The sequence below is a fragment of the Euleptes europaea genome, chromosome 10 (assembly GCF_029931775.1).
Source record: "Euleptes europaea isolate rEulEur1 chromosome 10, rEulEur1.hap1, whole genome shotgun sequence".
Taxonomy (NCBI): Eukaryota; Metazoa; Chordata; class Lepidosauria; order Squamata; family Sphaerodactylidae; genus Euleptes; species Euleptes europaea.
The window spans coordinates 73,454,891-73,470,507 of NC_079321.1; the positions used below are offsets into that span (position 1 = coordinate 73,454,891).

Here is a 15,617-nt window from a genome sequence, read left to right on the forward strand (position 1 = left end):
GCGACAATCGCGCAAAAGGCACAATCAAGGGGGGGGAAGAAGCCGCCGCCGGGTGGCGCGATCGGGTGGTGTGGGGGGGAGAAGGCAGGACAGCTGGCCAGCGGGAGCGCGCTGGGAGAGAGCCCGGCAGGCGATTTACCATATTGACCCGAGTATAAGCTCAGTTTTTTAAGCCAAAAACTCGGCTTATACTCGAGTATATACGGTATGTCATTCTGATTTTATAAGGGTCTGTGATGGCATGCTTAACTTATATCTGTGGGAAACATTGTTAACATGACCAACAGTCACTACACATACAATATTCATCTAAAAGGTCATTAAAGTTGAAGTGACTTCTGATAAATTTAATAGTTGTGAAAACTGACCCTGCAGGCATGGAACTTAAGTTGAATTCAAGATGGATAACACTTTGGGGTACCATAGCAAACATAATATTTTATTCTCCCTGCTTCTTCAGATGGTAGGAAGATCAAGGGCAATTTTCTTATTTTAAAAAAATCTCATGGTGACTGGGTAATATTTATTTATTTACTTATATCAATTTTAGAAGGTGTGAATGGATAAGACAGTTCTAATTCAGGATGAGATGGTAGCAGCAAACACAAAATTGGCTTAGTATGGGCTAGTGTGACTGGGATTTGTTTTATTTGTGCCATGTGGCTGCTGGATGTGGTTCTGGTCTGCAGACAGGGAAGAGAAGTGGAAAAACAGATAAAATGTTAGGAAAATCCACTTCAGCTCATTATTACTATATGGACAGATTTGATGCATTAATTTCTCTTTTAATAAAAGACAAATATCAATTAATGTGAATAGCACCAAACATGTGTGGAAAAAAGGCATAAGGATGAGCAAATATTCACTATTCTTTTTCTTTTTAACTTGTCAGCCATTTCTTTTCTCATTTTGTTGTCACTTTGGTATATTCATTTGTATTGTGTATGGATGGTTTTTATTAAAAGGTTTACAGTATTTAAATACAACTTGCATGATTATAATGCTGATTTAGATTTATGATGTATTTTGCTGGAAAATGTGGTTTGAGGAAAACAGGAAATGATATAAAAATTATGAGTTCAGTTTGTAGAAGAGAGAAACAAAACTAGAGCTGTTCTTTACAGTCAAAACAGAAGGATGAAATTCTTCCTAGTTTGGGGTGATGATAAAACCCCATACTATAATTAGACAGAATAGGAAGATGTTTTCAGCTGTGCTTCTTTTTGCTATATTAGAGAGCCAGTGTAGTGGCTAAGGTGTCAGACTAGGACCTGGGAAACCCAGGTTCAAATCCCCACTCGCACCATGGAAGCTTGCTGGGTGACCTTGGGCCAGTTGCACACTCCCAGCCTTGACCCTGGCTAGTATTTGGATGGGAAATTTCCAAGGAATACCAAGGTTGTGACATGGAGGCAGGCAATGGCAAACCATCTCTGAACATTTCTTGCCTTGAAAACCCTATGGGGTCGCTATAAGTCTGCTGTGACTTGACAGCAAAAAAAACACACAACCCTTTTTCACAATGTAATTAATGTTGTACCTAAGGATTGATGCATATGAAAAGGTTGTGAATACTGCTGACCCATGCATGGGTAGCATGGTAAATGCTGATTGAATTGCAAGCTGGATCTCACAATTTCACCTTTTGCCAAATTTTGCACGACCCATGTTGCTCTTGCTTTCACTATAACACTTTAATTATTTAAAAGTATTCTGCATTAAACTGAAGAATTTCCACATGATCCAAATTAAACAGTGTGGATCATCACTTTCAGCCGATTCCTAAGGGGGGGTGGATACACAAAATTAAAAATTAAAAATACAGAAAAATGATATTACCTGAAAACCCCCCATAGAGTTTAGCAAGGCTACACCACCAAAAAAGGTGATGTAGCTGCGCCACAGCGCAAGAGGGCATTCCTGGGGTGAAAGGGGTTAGGAAGCTGCCTAAAGGCAGCTTCGCCCCCAGGAATGCGTGGGAGCACCCCTCCATGCTGGTGCGGGGTTTCCCTTCTGGGAATTCCCTGCTGGAATGGCTGTGCTGGCAGTGGGAGATGGTGCAGCTCCATGGCTCCTTGACACCAGCTTGTTTGCCCCTGGGACGGTGTAAGTGCCCCTTACCTTGATTTAAAGGGGTGCTTATGTCAGCACAGGGTCACGCTGGCTGCTAAGGAGCTTCACCCCCTCTTCAAGATTGCAGCCTAAATCCCACATTTCAAGATAATAAAGGTATTGATCATAGTTTTGTCTTCACTATAAATTGGGGTGGGTGCTATGTATTATTAACACTTTTCAAAATATCTTAATAGATGAGAAGTCCAGATTGCTACTGAAGTACAATCAGTGGGATTGGACATCTCAGCAATTGTTAATTAATTAGTCAATCCAACTGATTGCACAATTCCTTGTATAGATCAGGTACCCACACACCCATTCTGGGAGCTTCCTCACTCTGGCTGATCCATGGAAGCTATATAGTATGTGAAGCAGATTTACTTGAGGGTTAAATACAATAGGTATAGTGACTATTGAGGAATTACATGAGTTTACGATTGATGATGAAGGGAATGAAATTGTTAAAGATTTTCTATTCCTTAGCTCCATCATCATTGAAATGACTACTGATGAAGATTAAAGAGGGAAGTGCCAGAGCAGGATTACAGCAGAACATCAAGAAGACACAAGTAAGGACTACTGAAGAATTACAGAACTTTAAGGCTGACGATGAAAAATTTTTTATTGTTAAAGTTTTTCTATTCCTTGGCTCCATCATCAACCAAAAGAGAGAATGCAACTAAGAAATCAGAAGGAGATTGAGACTAGGAAGAGCAGTCATCAGGGAGCTAGAAAAGATCTGGCAACCAAGATAACTCATACCATAGTATTCCCCATTACTATGTATAGGTATGAAAGTTGGACAATGAAGAAAACTTATAGGAGGAAAGTTGATTCATTTGGAGTGTGGTGTTGGAGGAGAGTTTTTTTGGATACAGCAGACCACCAAAAAGACAAATAAGTGGGTTCTTGATCAAATCAAGCATGAAATTTCCTTAGAGGTTAAATGACCAAACTGAGGCTGTTGTTCCTTCCTTGGTTACATTACGAGAAGACAAGAGTCACTGGAAAAGACAATAATGCTAGGAAAAATTGAACATCAGGAAAAGAGGAAGACCCAACTAGGGGTGTGCATTCGGTTGATACTGAGCCAAAAATATACCTGAAAAAATACCTTATCGGTATTTCATAGGCATTTTTTGCTCTCCCAAATATTTCTGATATTTTTCAGAACCCCCCCCAAAAAATGCTCCCCAAAAATCCCAAAAATATTTGGCATTTTTGGGAAGATCAGGAGCCAGAGTTTGCAGACTCCCAAGGACTGTTTTTTCCTCTTTCTTTCTTGCCTTGCCTTTGTTTTTGTGTCTCAGGAGTTTACAGTAGGGTTGTGCATATTGATAAACCAGAACTGAAAATAAACCGAAAGTAGCCATTTTGGTAATTTTCGGGCTTTGAGTTTACCAAACGACAAAACCTGGGGGTCTGCCTGAAGCAGAATAGGCGATTTCTGAAAAAGCCGAATAATTATAATTATTCAGCTTTTTCGGGTTTGGCTATTCGCCTTTGCTCAGAGGCACAACTCTGTGCTTTCTCCCCTTTTTATTTCTTTTTTTTTACTGGCTTTGTTAGGGCCTCATAGTTGAGGCCCTTTGGAAGTAGGGGTCATGTAATTGGAGCAAACTTGGTCTGACCAACTTGCCAGGTATATCACCGAACAAAAGACTTGGTCTAACCAACATCCAACCACATAGCCATCCGTCCATCACTGTTTACTGGGTTAATCTGGATAAAGCATAAGGGTTTTTTGAAAGATGGGGCTCACCCAGTCCTGTCCAGAGGGATGTACCCTCTGTCAAGGAGGTCCGGCCTGCCCTCCAGCAAACCGGTTCCTCCTTGGGTCAAAAGTTGCCAAACTCCCCACTGGGCTTCAGGACTCTCCCTAAAGCACAATGCGGATAGACTCTGCTACCTTGTCAAGGAGACTCTGTCTGCTCTCCAGCAGGCCGATTCCTCTGTAGTTCAAAGTCACCAAATGTTTCCCTAAGGAAACCCAAATTCCTTACTGTGCCCCAGGATTCCCCCTTTGAGCGTAGTACAGGTATATCGCCACCAGCTCTCAATTCCAAAAGGCTGGCTTTCCCAGGGATGAGCTGAGAGCTACTCTTCCCCAGCCAGTTTCCCAAAAGTCAAAACAAGCAAAAACCGTCCCTGCAGAGTAGAGCTTCTGCCAGGGGAGGCTTATTGCCACAAAACCCTAGGGTAGGTGGTTTCTCACACACACACACACTCAGGCACTTGGATTTAGCCCTGAGACCCAAAAAAAGGTTTCTCAGACTTCAATATAAAGTCTATAAGTTTATTTAATAAAATGTGCTCGTTACAGAAAGGAAATTACTTGTGAGGCAGATAGCATAAAAACAAGAAATCTTAGCAATCTCTAACTTCACAGTAGTTCTTTAAGTTTCAGGCAAAATAGGCAAAGTTTCCAAGAGAGTAACAAATGCAAGGTTTTAGTTGATTTATAGTTACCAAGAACCAGGTTTTGGTCCTAACACGCAGAGCGTCAGTCCTTCCTGGTTGCCAAAAGATGATGATCGCTTGGAGACATGACCAGCATGTCCCCCTCCCAAGCTTCATGATTTTGATTAGAACAGAGTTCATATTTATCTCTCCCATCTCATTGGGTGATGGCCATTCCACCCAATGAGATGTTGGGGACGCAATAAACTTGTAAGATATTTGGCATGACACCTCTAGGCCTTTTGAAGTTACAGATGTATTTGCATCTCTGCAGCAATACAAAACATCTGGGCTCCTTCAAGCTTTTGAGATGTCAGGCTTCTAACAGGATTGTCACCAAGAGAACAGATAGCTGATTTACAATAGGAAGGCTTTGAAATGGAGGTGCTTTGAAGTGGAGGTGGCAATGCCTCCGGTCTCCACACCTTTCCCCCCAAAGTGAAGTGGCTTCCCATGGGAAATGGAAATGGTTTCCCACGGGAATGGTTTGTGAGAGAGAGCTGGTCATCAGCTCCTAGTCTGATATCAAGACATTGAAGACATAGAAGGCCGCAGCCTGAACCAAAGTTTGGTGATCAGAAGAAGAGCAAGGTTGCTTTTCTTTACATCTTCCCCTTTCGGGGAGATGAAACTACAGAAGTAAGCTGAGTTTCATCTTAAAGAAGGTCTAAACTACAACAGTCAAGCAAAATCACCTAACATCTAAATTGGAACATAAGCTATTATCAAAACACATATGAGGCATATAGGCCTTAGAGCAACACTTACACTCATGGCAACATACTGATACAGACAAATCACATACAGAAAGCAAAACAAGGTTAAACAGCAGAATCATGACTGTATACTCAAAATATCAGAACACAGTACAAAAGGGAAAACAAGATTAAAACCTCTTAGCTTACAAAATAACTCAGAACTCTCATAAAACACGACTTTAAGGTAACAGGACCAGGAAGAGTGTCAGAAACTTTATTAAAATACTGTTTTGGTCCTCCAGCTACTCCATCCGTCAGTTGAGCTAATCCATGGCACAGCACAGGCAAGTTGTCAGCAGCCATCAGCTTATCAGGTTGCCCAGAATCCATGCAGGGTTGAGTCAAACCCTCATCATTAGGAGTCAAAGCCACACAAGAATGCAAGGGGGAATTGGCAGGCTTATGGGGCCCCATGTCCCCCCTCCTTTCCCCTCCCTCAGTCTTCGTTGACCCCTGTTGGGTTGGCACTTCGCAGGGTTGTGTGTTTACAGGCAAGGCCTCCCCAGCAATAGTTACATGATTAATCCTTGCAGTTCTCCCAAACCGATCGGGATTTACTGCCCCAAATTGTTCCACCATCACATTCAGCCTAGCAGCTAATATGTCTCTCACCTCCGGATCTAGCCCCATCTCCTCTGACTCTCCAGGCGGTTGGCAAGCAGAGGATATTTCTAGCATCCTAGGGATTTGCCCACAGCATCGTTCCAGGGGATTTACAGGGGTTTTTAGCTGCAAAGAATTTTTTGGCCTTTCCTGCCCCTTAAGTGTATCATTTGCATCCGTAAGGGAAGAATGTACAGGGCCGTCTGGCCGCAAGGCCGGTTTCACAGTCAAGACTGGGATAGAAGGATCCCCCGCTCCTTTTCTTTCAACCACAACATCAGCATTTGCAAGGGAAGAATTCACACCAGTCTCTGCTGTAGGAGAAGAGCTGGCTGTCAGCACTGGAGAGGAATTTCTCCACCCCACCCCACCTCCGTTGTTTCTCCCTTTCCCACAGGGTTACATGCCCTCCCAACCGTAGTATCATTCCCCTTCAACTCACAACCAAAATCAATAAACGCCATCCGCACAGTCTCTAAGTCTCCAGATGTCCCAGCAGGCGCAGTTTCTGGCAGCAGTTTCCCGGCAGGCCGCTGTCTCGCTGGGTCGCTTGAAGCCGTCGCCCTGCTCTCTGCAGCGATCTCAGCTTCCCAATCCCCCACCGCAGGTTGTTGACTGGGTTCAATCAGACGCATCCTTGGGGCAGGAGTGGGGGGTGTAGATTTCCTCCCCTCCCGTTCCTGCATGACAGGGCAGTCAAGTTTCTTGTGCCCCCTCTGTTTACAAACGAAGCACAGGCCGGATTCCACAGAGATGCGAGGGTTAACTGCTCTTTGGGATCGGGCCCAGTAAGGAGAAAAATCCTCATCTTCATCCGAAGTGTAGTAGTCTCTCCTTCCCCTCCTCCATCGCTGTGGGTGCCTCAGGGCTCAGGGTCTTCCCTCCTGCCGTCAAGGTCGCCCCTCCTCCAGTCTCGGTGCCGCTCTGGGGAAGATGCTCTCCGGCTAGGTCCACAATCCCCTCCTCTGTAAGTCCACTCTCGGTCAGGGTAAGGTCGGGATTTCTTCCCCTCTTCCCTCCTGACAAAGTCTCTCTGCCTGGGCCGCCCTCGCTCTGGTGAATCCCTGGGTTGGGGTTTTGGGGAGTACTCTCGCACCACTTCCCCTCTCCCTTTCCCAATCTCACCAAATTCGCCTGCAGCACTATAGGTCGTCACGGTCGGTTCCTTTGGCACACAGCATCTCCGCTCCCGGCTGCCTTTCTCCAGCTCTTGGGGTCGGGGGAATCCGCTTGGAAAGTCCTTTCCTTCCCCCTCCCGTTCTCACCGGTATAGTCAGCTGGGTTGTAATGGGTCACCTTCTGTTTCTGAGGGTCTGCGCCGGGGTTCCTCCGTCTGCGTCTCTGGGTGCCGCTCGCGGGCCAGAGGGTTAGGGCTCCCGGCCTCCAAGGTATCAGGAAAGACCGCAAAGGTGCTGGGCAAAGTTTGCTCACCAATGTTGTTATCGGCATTCAAACGAAGTTGCCTCTCCTTCCACTCTTCCTTCGGGAAAGTCCAAATGGTGGGTTCGGCCACCGTTTCTTCCAAAAGGCCAGCCTGGTCAACCGTCTTGAGGTTGCTTTCCTCCTGGCTCTCAAACGACAGCCTGCCTATTGCCTTTGCTGTCCTAACTCAAACTTCCAAAAATAACAAAACTTGCTAGGTGCCTCACTCTGCAACCTCAGCACAAAATTGATTTAAGGAAACCTTTCAGGGTCCCAATTCAGATCACGCACGCTGCCACCATGTCAAGGAGGTCCGGCCTGCCCTCCAGCAAACCGGTTCCTCCTTGGGTCAAAAGTTGCCAAACTCCCCACTGGGCTTCAGGACTCTCCCTAAAGCACAATGCGGATAGACTCTGCTACCTTGTCAAGGAGACTCTGTCTGCTCTCCAGCAGGCCGATTCCTCTGTAGTTCAAAGTCACCAAATGTTTCCCTAAGGAAACCCAAATTCCTTACTGTGCCCCAGGATTCCCCCTTTGAGCGTAGTACAGGTATATCGCCACCAGCTCTCAATTCCAAAAGGCTGGCTTTCCCAGGGATGAGCTGAGAGCTACTCTTCCCCAGCCAGTTTCCCAAAAGTCAAAACAAGCAAAAACCGTCCCTGCAGAGTAGAGCTTCTGCCAGGGGAGGCTTATTGCCACAAAACCCTAGGGTAGGTGGTTTCTCACACACACACACACTCAGGCACTTGGATTTAGCCCTGAGACCCAAAAAAAGGTTTCTCAGACTTCAATATAAAGTCTATAAGTTTATTTAATAAAATGTGCTTGTTACAGAAAGGAAATTACTTGTGAGGCAGATAGCATAAAAACAAGAAATCTTAGCAATCTCTAACTTCACAGTAGTTCTTTAAGTTTCAGGCAAAATAGGCAAAGTTTCCAAGAGAGTAACAAATGCAAGGTTTTAGTTGATTTATAGTTACCAAGAACCAGGTTTTGGTCCTAACACGCAGAGCGTCAGTCCTTCCTGGTTGCCAAAAGATGATGATCGCTTGGAGACATGACCAGCATGTCCCCCTCCCAAGCTTCATGATTTTGATTAGAACAGAGTTCATATTTATCTCTCCCATCTCATTGGTGATGGCCATTCCACCCAATGAGATGTTGGGGACGCAATAAACTTGTAAGATATTTGGCATGACACCTCTAGGCCTTTTGAAGTTACAGATGTATTTGCATCTCTGCAGCAATACAAAACATCTGGGCTCCTTCAAGCTTTTGAGATGTCAGGCTTCTAACAGGATTGTCACCAAGAGAACAGATAGCTGATTTACAATAGGAAGGCTTTGAAATGGAGGTGCTTTGAAGTGGAGGTGGCAATGCCTCCGGTCTCCACACCTTTCCCCCCAAAGTGAAGTGGCTTCCCATGGGAAATGGAAATGGTTTCCCACGGGAATGGTTTGTGAGAGAGAGCTGGTCATCAGCTCCTAGTCTGATATCAAGACATTGAAGACAGAAGGCCGCAGCCTGAACCAAAGTTTGGTGATCAGAAGAAGAGCAAGGTTGCTTTTCTTTACACCCTCCAACTAAAAAGTGCCAACTTCAACTGCTGTTGCCACCAGGCTTCCAAAGGAGAATTCTCACCCTTGTGGATGAGCACTTTCTTCAGTCAGACCCCGTGGTCGAAACTTTGGCTGGCTCCGATATCACCCCCTCCCCGAAATCCTGCTCTGAAACTGAAGGTCGCCCCAAGTAGAGGCTTCAATTCCCTGCACCGTGACTATCTCGTGGAATCAGATTTTTGATTACCATAATATAGGACTGTACATGGGATGTCATTTGCCACCAAAGGAAATGTTTTCTGGTTCTTGTAGGTTATCCGGGCTGTGTAACCGTGGTCTTGGTATTTTCTTTCCTGACGTTTCGTCCTTCAGTGTTACTCCTCTGAAGATGCCTGCCACAGCTGCTGGCGAAACGTCAGGAAAGAAAATACCAAGACCACGCTTACACAGCCCGGATAACCTACAAGAACCAATGAACTCTGACCGTGAAAGCCTTTGACAATGAAATGTTTTCTGTGCCTTATTTTTCTTGCATTTAAGCTTTTTTCCACAGATTGGAAGCTAATTTGCATGGACATCATGCTATGTGCCCCAGATACGAAGGCAGCCCCCTGACTTTGAGATGCCAGCCTGGCAATCAGTTCTTTCTACTAGTCCTTGGCAATGCTGAACGTCTGAACCTGAAAACCGATGGACAGCTCAGCTCGCGAATGCCTAGAAGATGAAGGCGACCCTTTGCTGGCCCATAAAATTGGACCCCCTGTACCAAAGTTCATCAAACTTCGGTCTCAGTGTAAGGAGAGTCCCTTGCAGCCACACTACAAATTTGGTAACACTACCTCCAAAAATGCCCCCCACGGAAGCTTCGAAAAATCCCCATAGACTATAATGGGCCCAATTTTTCTGGGTAAACCCAGAAATAAGCCCAGTACCGATATTTACCGGTATGGGTATTCAGCTTATTCCAGGTTACCGAAAAAATCAGGCCCAATATACCCGAATCCAAAATTTACCGGAATTTTTTTTTTTTTTTTTTTGCACAAGCCTAGTTTACAGAGCTGCACCTGTCAGTTTCAGGTTTCTTTGTCAGTTTACTGAGGTTTTTCTTTTTCTTTGCAAGTGTTGCTTTGTGTTCCCTTTTCTGTATTTACATTGTTGCTCTCTCAGTGCTTGGATTTCTTCTCTGCATATTAGTCCTCCTGTTGAGCTTTCACTGACAGACTGATACCGGGTTCTCCTGGGCCTTCTGTGCATTGTCATTGGTTCTGCTGGGCTTGCAAACCCATCCCCTTCAGTTTCCACTCTGGAGATTCTCTGGTTTGACCTTACATTTGTTGAGCTAGCACTGACAGACTAGCACTGGGTTCTCCTGGGCATTCTGTACATTGCCATTTCTTCTGCTGGGCTTGCAAAAGTGCAACCCCCCTTCAGTTTCTATTCCTGAGATTCTCTGACTTGGCATTGGTTCTGTTGGGCTTACCTCACCACAGTGGCACTGGGGTTCTGCTGGTACACTGTCATTGGTTCTTCTGGGTTTGCAAAAGTGTCCCCCTAGCTTTAGTTTCCCCTGCAGAGATTCTCTGGTTAGATTTTGGTTCTGTTTGTCTTGGCACATTGGCTTGTGGTTCTGCTGGGATTACTGGATTCTGCAGTGGTTCTGTTGGGCTTGTTGTGTTGTTTCTTCCTTGGGAGGCATGGTTTGACCAGTGATGCTGTTTGCAGGCATGGTTTTTGCCTGGAAGCACCTTGGAGGCTCCCCCTTAGGAAAGTGACGGAGGATGGCTGGGGGCACCCTCTTCAGGGCCCATAGAATTGAACCCCTTGGTCCAATGTACTTGAAATTTTGGTTGTTATTTAAGGGGCAGGCACCAGCAGCTCTGCTCCAGTTTTGGTTCTTGTACCTTAAAAAACACCCCCAAGCCAACCAGAAAGTTTCCCCACAGAGAATAATGAACCCATAAAAAAATCATATTTCTGAAGAGAGAGAAAAACCTGAATCTGAATACCATACTGGTATTGGAATTCAGGAATGTTGGGAATACCAATATTTTTCGGGTCCAATATCCCCAAATCTTTAAAAAAAATCAATTTTATTATACACCCCTAGATTCAACATGAGATAGATTGACTGAATAAAGGAAGCTGCAGCCCTCAGTTCGCAAGTCTGCCAACAACAGGTTGTTTTGGAGATCATCAGTTCATAGGGTTGTCATAAGTCGACCCCACCAAGGAATACCAGGGTTGTTGTGTAGAGCAGTGGTTCCCAAGCTTTTTCGAGTCGTGACCCCCTTTTACAATTGCCAAGTAACCTTCAACCCCCACCACATTTGCATAATAAAGTCATAAATGACATTTTCAATAGGCTAAAGAAAACACAATACAAATAGATTTTTCAGAATATAATTCCAACATAATATTTAATTAACTAATTTCATTAAAGAATTAATTAATATTTAATGTGATGGTTGTGCTTGCATCTGGGTAACCAGCTTCAAAATTCGTGGCTGAGTGTTTGTTAAAGCCAACCTCATGTCATCCTCAACATTTAGTCTGTTTCTTGTCTTTGAGCAAATAAATATGTAGTATCGCTAACCTCCTGGTGGGGAGATCTTCCAGAATTACAACTGATTTCCAGATGCCATAGATCAGCTCCCCTGGAGAGTGTACTCTATGGTATTATACCCCACTGGGCTCCTTCCCCTCCCCAAACCCTGCCCTCCCTAGGCTACACCCCCCAAAATATGCAAGAATTCCTCAACCTGGAATTGACAACCCTAGGGATCAGGGTATGGAAAGAAAAAGGCAAGCTCAGAGCAGGAGAGAAGCAGGCAGGGATGGTGTAGAAGAGTGTTTTGATATGAAGAAGCGTTGAAAATCCACTCTCGCAGAGATATGTAGAGGCAAATGGAATTAAAACTCGAAAGGCGAGCATGGTGACATTTTTATGCTTTGGGCTGGTTATACCTGATTACATTAGGGCAGGGGTGGAGAACCTTTTTCCTGGAAGAGGCTAGGGTTGCCAGGTCTCCAGCCACCACCTGGAGGTTTGCAAACCCAGCAGAGGCTATGCAGGGGAGGGAAAGAAAGAAAGAAGGAAAGGAAGGAAGGAAAGAAGGGAAGGAAGGAAAGGAAGGAAAGAAAGAAAAGAAGGAAAGAAAGGAAGGAAAAAAGGAAAGAAAGAAAGGAAGGAAAGAAAGGAAAGAAGAAAAGGAAGGGAGGGATGGAGGAAGAAAGGAAAGGAAAAAAGGAAAGGAAAAAGAAAGGAAGAAAGAAGAAAGAAAGAAAAAGAAAGAAAGAAAGAAAGAAAGAAAGAAAGAAGGAAGGAAAGGAAGGAGAAAGGGAAAAAGGAGAAAGAAGAAAGGAAGGAAGGAAGAAGGGAAGGAAGGAAGGAAAAAAAGAAAGGAAGGAAGGAAAGAGAGGGAGGGAGGCTCCCCCCACACACACACTTGCCAGCGGCCCGGGGATCTCACACACACACGTACATGGGGAGGGCTGGGGGGGACCCTCTGGCTGCAGCACAACAAGCACGCGGCCGGGAAATGGAGCACGAGGAGGGCTGGGGGGGGGACCCTCGGGCGGCCTCAAGGGGGACCGCCCTCTTCTCCAAGACCTGAATGGGCCGAGCCAGGGGAGCTTCCTCGACCTCCCACACATCCCACTGCGTAATCCGACCGACAGAGAGGCGAGGCGAGGAACCGGAGAGAGAGCGGCGAGGAGAGAGGTGAGGAACTGGCCGACCAACAGCCGGAAGGAGCCTGGCTGCAGAGGCGGCCGGGCCCGCCCCCCTTGGGGGTTGCGACCCACAGTTTGAGAACCACTGGTGTAGAAGAACTATCTCTGTTAGTCTCTTGCCATGAAAACCCCATAAGGGGTCGCCATAAGTCGGCTGCGACTTGATGGCACTTTACACACACAAATACGAGTCATTCTATATTACAGCAACGTGTACAGCTTGGGAGACAGTATATCCTCCTAGCTGTCAAAGGTCAATTTGTAATTAGTTAAAAAATCCTGCTTTGAAACAAGGAAGTCGCATATGCTTCAGTTCCAGTAGGAAGAGCACATAAAGCCATAGGATTCATTAGCCTCTGAGGCATCATACATTAATTGGCCATCATACTACAGATGTGGGTTATCTCTTGCTTTAAAATAGCTGAAGCATTCTTTAAAGGGATCCAGTTACTCAACATATTGAGTTAAGTCCTATACATGAAACAGAGCATATGATCATCCCTGTGTGGGTTCTCTGTACCCCTTTGTATACAACCACATCATCTCTTCCAAGAAGATATATGCCAGTTAAGTGGGATGCCATCTGTAAGCTAGATGCTGAAGGAGCATAATTCTATACATTATATAGTTCTGCATTAATTATAGCAGAGGTGTAGTTCGTTAGTCATTTGGGGTGAGTACCATTTGTCCATGTGAACAGACAATTGTACCTCTTCCTGAATTTTTGTCACAGTAGCATACTTTCTGCTGGCTGGAGAAAGTGCAAGATTATTCTAGTTCCAGGCTCGGTATTCCAGTCAAGAAAGGGAAAGAGAGACTTGCTGCAGTACTGGAGCCACAATCATTATAGCTCCTGTAGGAGTAGCGCTTTCCTAGCTATCTATTCCAGCTTTAAAGAACCCAGACTGCCAGAATTTCTAATGCTTAAATCAGGACCTAACCTAAAATTTTACCCCATGTTGTATGTGCTCATAACAATATGTTCGTATTTACAGCACTGAGGGGGATAAGTTTATGTGATTAGCAGGTAGTTTAAGATCTCTGAACTGACCAGGTATAAAAACTTCACATGTGGGATTCTGTCCTTGCATAGTGATCAGAGTAGATACTTCTGCTTTACAGGGCAATGCAGGTTGTAGCTTCAGCCATGAGCTTAACGCCAATGTAAATATTCTGGATTGGAATACACATAGTCCAAGTTGGATTACCTATATGAATGTAATCCTGGTCTGGTACCAAACTAGCACTTTCTGTCAGAGCAGCAGCGGTGGCATCAAGACAAGGGAAATAAGAGAGGAAAAAGTATGGAGGACCTGTAGGGAAAGGAAGGTGTTTAGATCATTAGAAATGTGTTCTGCTATGTATTTGTTTGTTGTTGGATAAAGTCATATTGTAGCTTCAAGTTATTTAAAAACAACCTGATCATTTCAAATAATAACTTCCTAATTATAACAGGAATAATGAAATTAATTTCTGTTAGTCCATCATTGGTCGCAGTGGCTAGAATGAGCTTTACAGCTGTATGAAATTCTTCAAGAAAAGTCAGTGAATGGCACAAATGGCAAGAGTATTTTGCTGTAACCAAGCCATCAAGGTTGTGAGGAAAACCCACAAAAAAGCCTCGAATTGCCTAATGGAAATCTTTTCTTCCGTTCCATATAATACAGTTGCCAAAACAGCTAGCCACAACAACTGCTAATGGATTTAATAGGGGTACCCTACTGGGTTTGAATACTGGCACATGCAGTGTCTGCAAATGAAAACTGTGTTAGTACCTCAGGACAAACTCTGTACATTTGTTAGTGTTCCATTACAAGACTCTCCACAGCATGGATATAATCTCTAATTCCTTGAAGACTCCATGCTGTTTTAAAGAAATGTAGAATTCTGTTTTGGTGCAAAGAAAACTCAGGTGACCTTTTCATGCAAAAAGGAGGCTATTTAGATAAGCCCTTAAAACCTGAAAAGGTTGCAGAAACTAGGGGAAATAAAAATAATGAATTTTTCTTTGAGTAAACAGTTGAAGGTGGTTTTAATGAACCAACTAGTCTAAAGCTCTCATGGTGTGTTTTCATATACTATCCTCGTCACAGATCGAAGTTCTGAGCATAATTCATATCTTAACAATCAACTTGCTGTATTTTTTTAGCCCCGGGCATCAACAGTCATCATAGGATCATAGCTTTATTTTTTATTAACAGCCATTAACCAGTTCTAGAAAAGACTTACTGGAAAGCACCCTGAAGAAAAGGCTACAGCTAATAGCAACTATTACTTCTGTTGCACCAGCAAATAGAAGGGACATTTCTTCTCCACTGATACTGAAAAAAATGCTTAGGGAAAGGTACTGCTTAACAATAGGGATGGGGGAAAATTACCTGTTCACTTATTTGTCTCAAGCTTTGAAGGATCAGGAGAGTCCTTTTAATGTGATGAACAAAATGACAGCTGTGCTTATTGTGGGTGGGGGGGAAGACAGCTGTCAAACATGTCTGACTTACAGATGAACTATAGCAGGAAAAAAAGACATTCGTGTTGATGCATGCTGTTCAGAGTTCGGAATTAGTTTTTTTCACTAACCTGCAGTTGCTGGCAGATGTTTGTTAAGTTGATGACTTGAAACAATGAGCCAGTGTCTCTTCTCCAACTGAGGCTCCAGCGTCTTGATTCGTGGGTTATTTCCCTCCATCTTCAGGGTAGGCAGGACTAAATTTTTATTGGCTCCCTGTCTTCCCCTGGTGGGAAATAGCCTGCAAAACCCCAGTTCCGTCCTGCCTCGGAAGGGTCAGCAGGGTGTAAACATACCTCTATGCTTACCAGATAGAATTACTACCAATTTAAAATTCAGCTCCTTTGTGTTTTTTCGTCTGATCTGTTTGTCTTCATTGTACTGTCTTTCCCTTCCCCCCCTCCTTCATTATTTTGAGTGAGAGTCGGTGGGCAGGGAGTAAAAGTTTTATCCCAGAGT

General features: G+C 44.4%; 1 protein-coding gene across 2 annotated transcripts in view; it reads left to right on the top strand.

Moving 5' to 3' along the window:
- NKAIN2 (sodium/potassium transporting ATPase interacting 2) overlaps positions 1 to 15,617 on the top strand; it is a 722,370-nt gene that overhangs the window by 102,197 nt on the left and 604,556 nt on the right. The window lies entirely within an intron of this gene.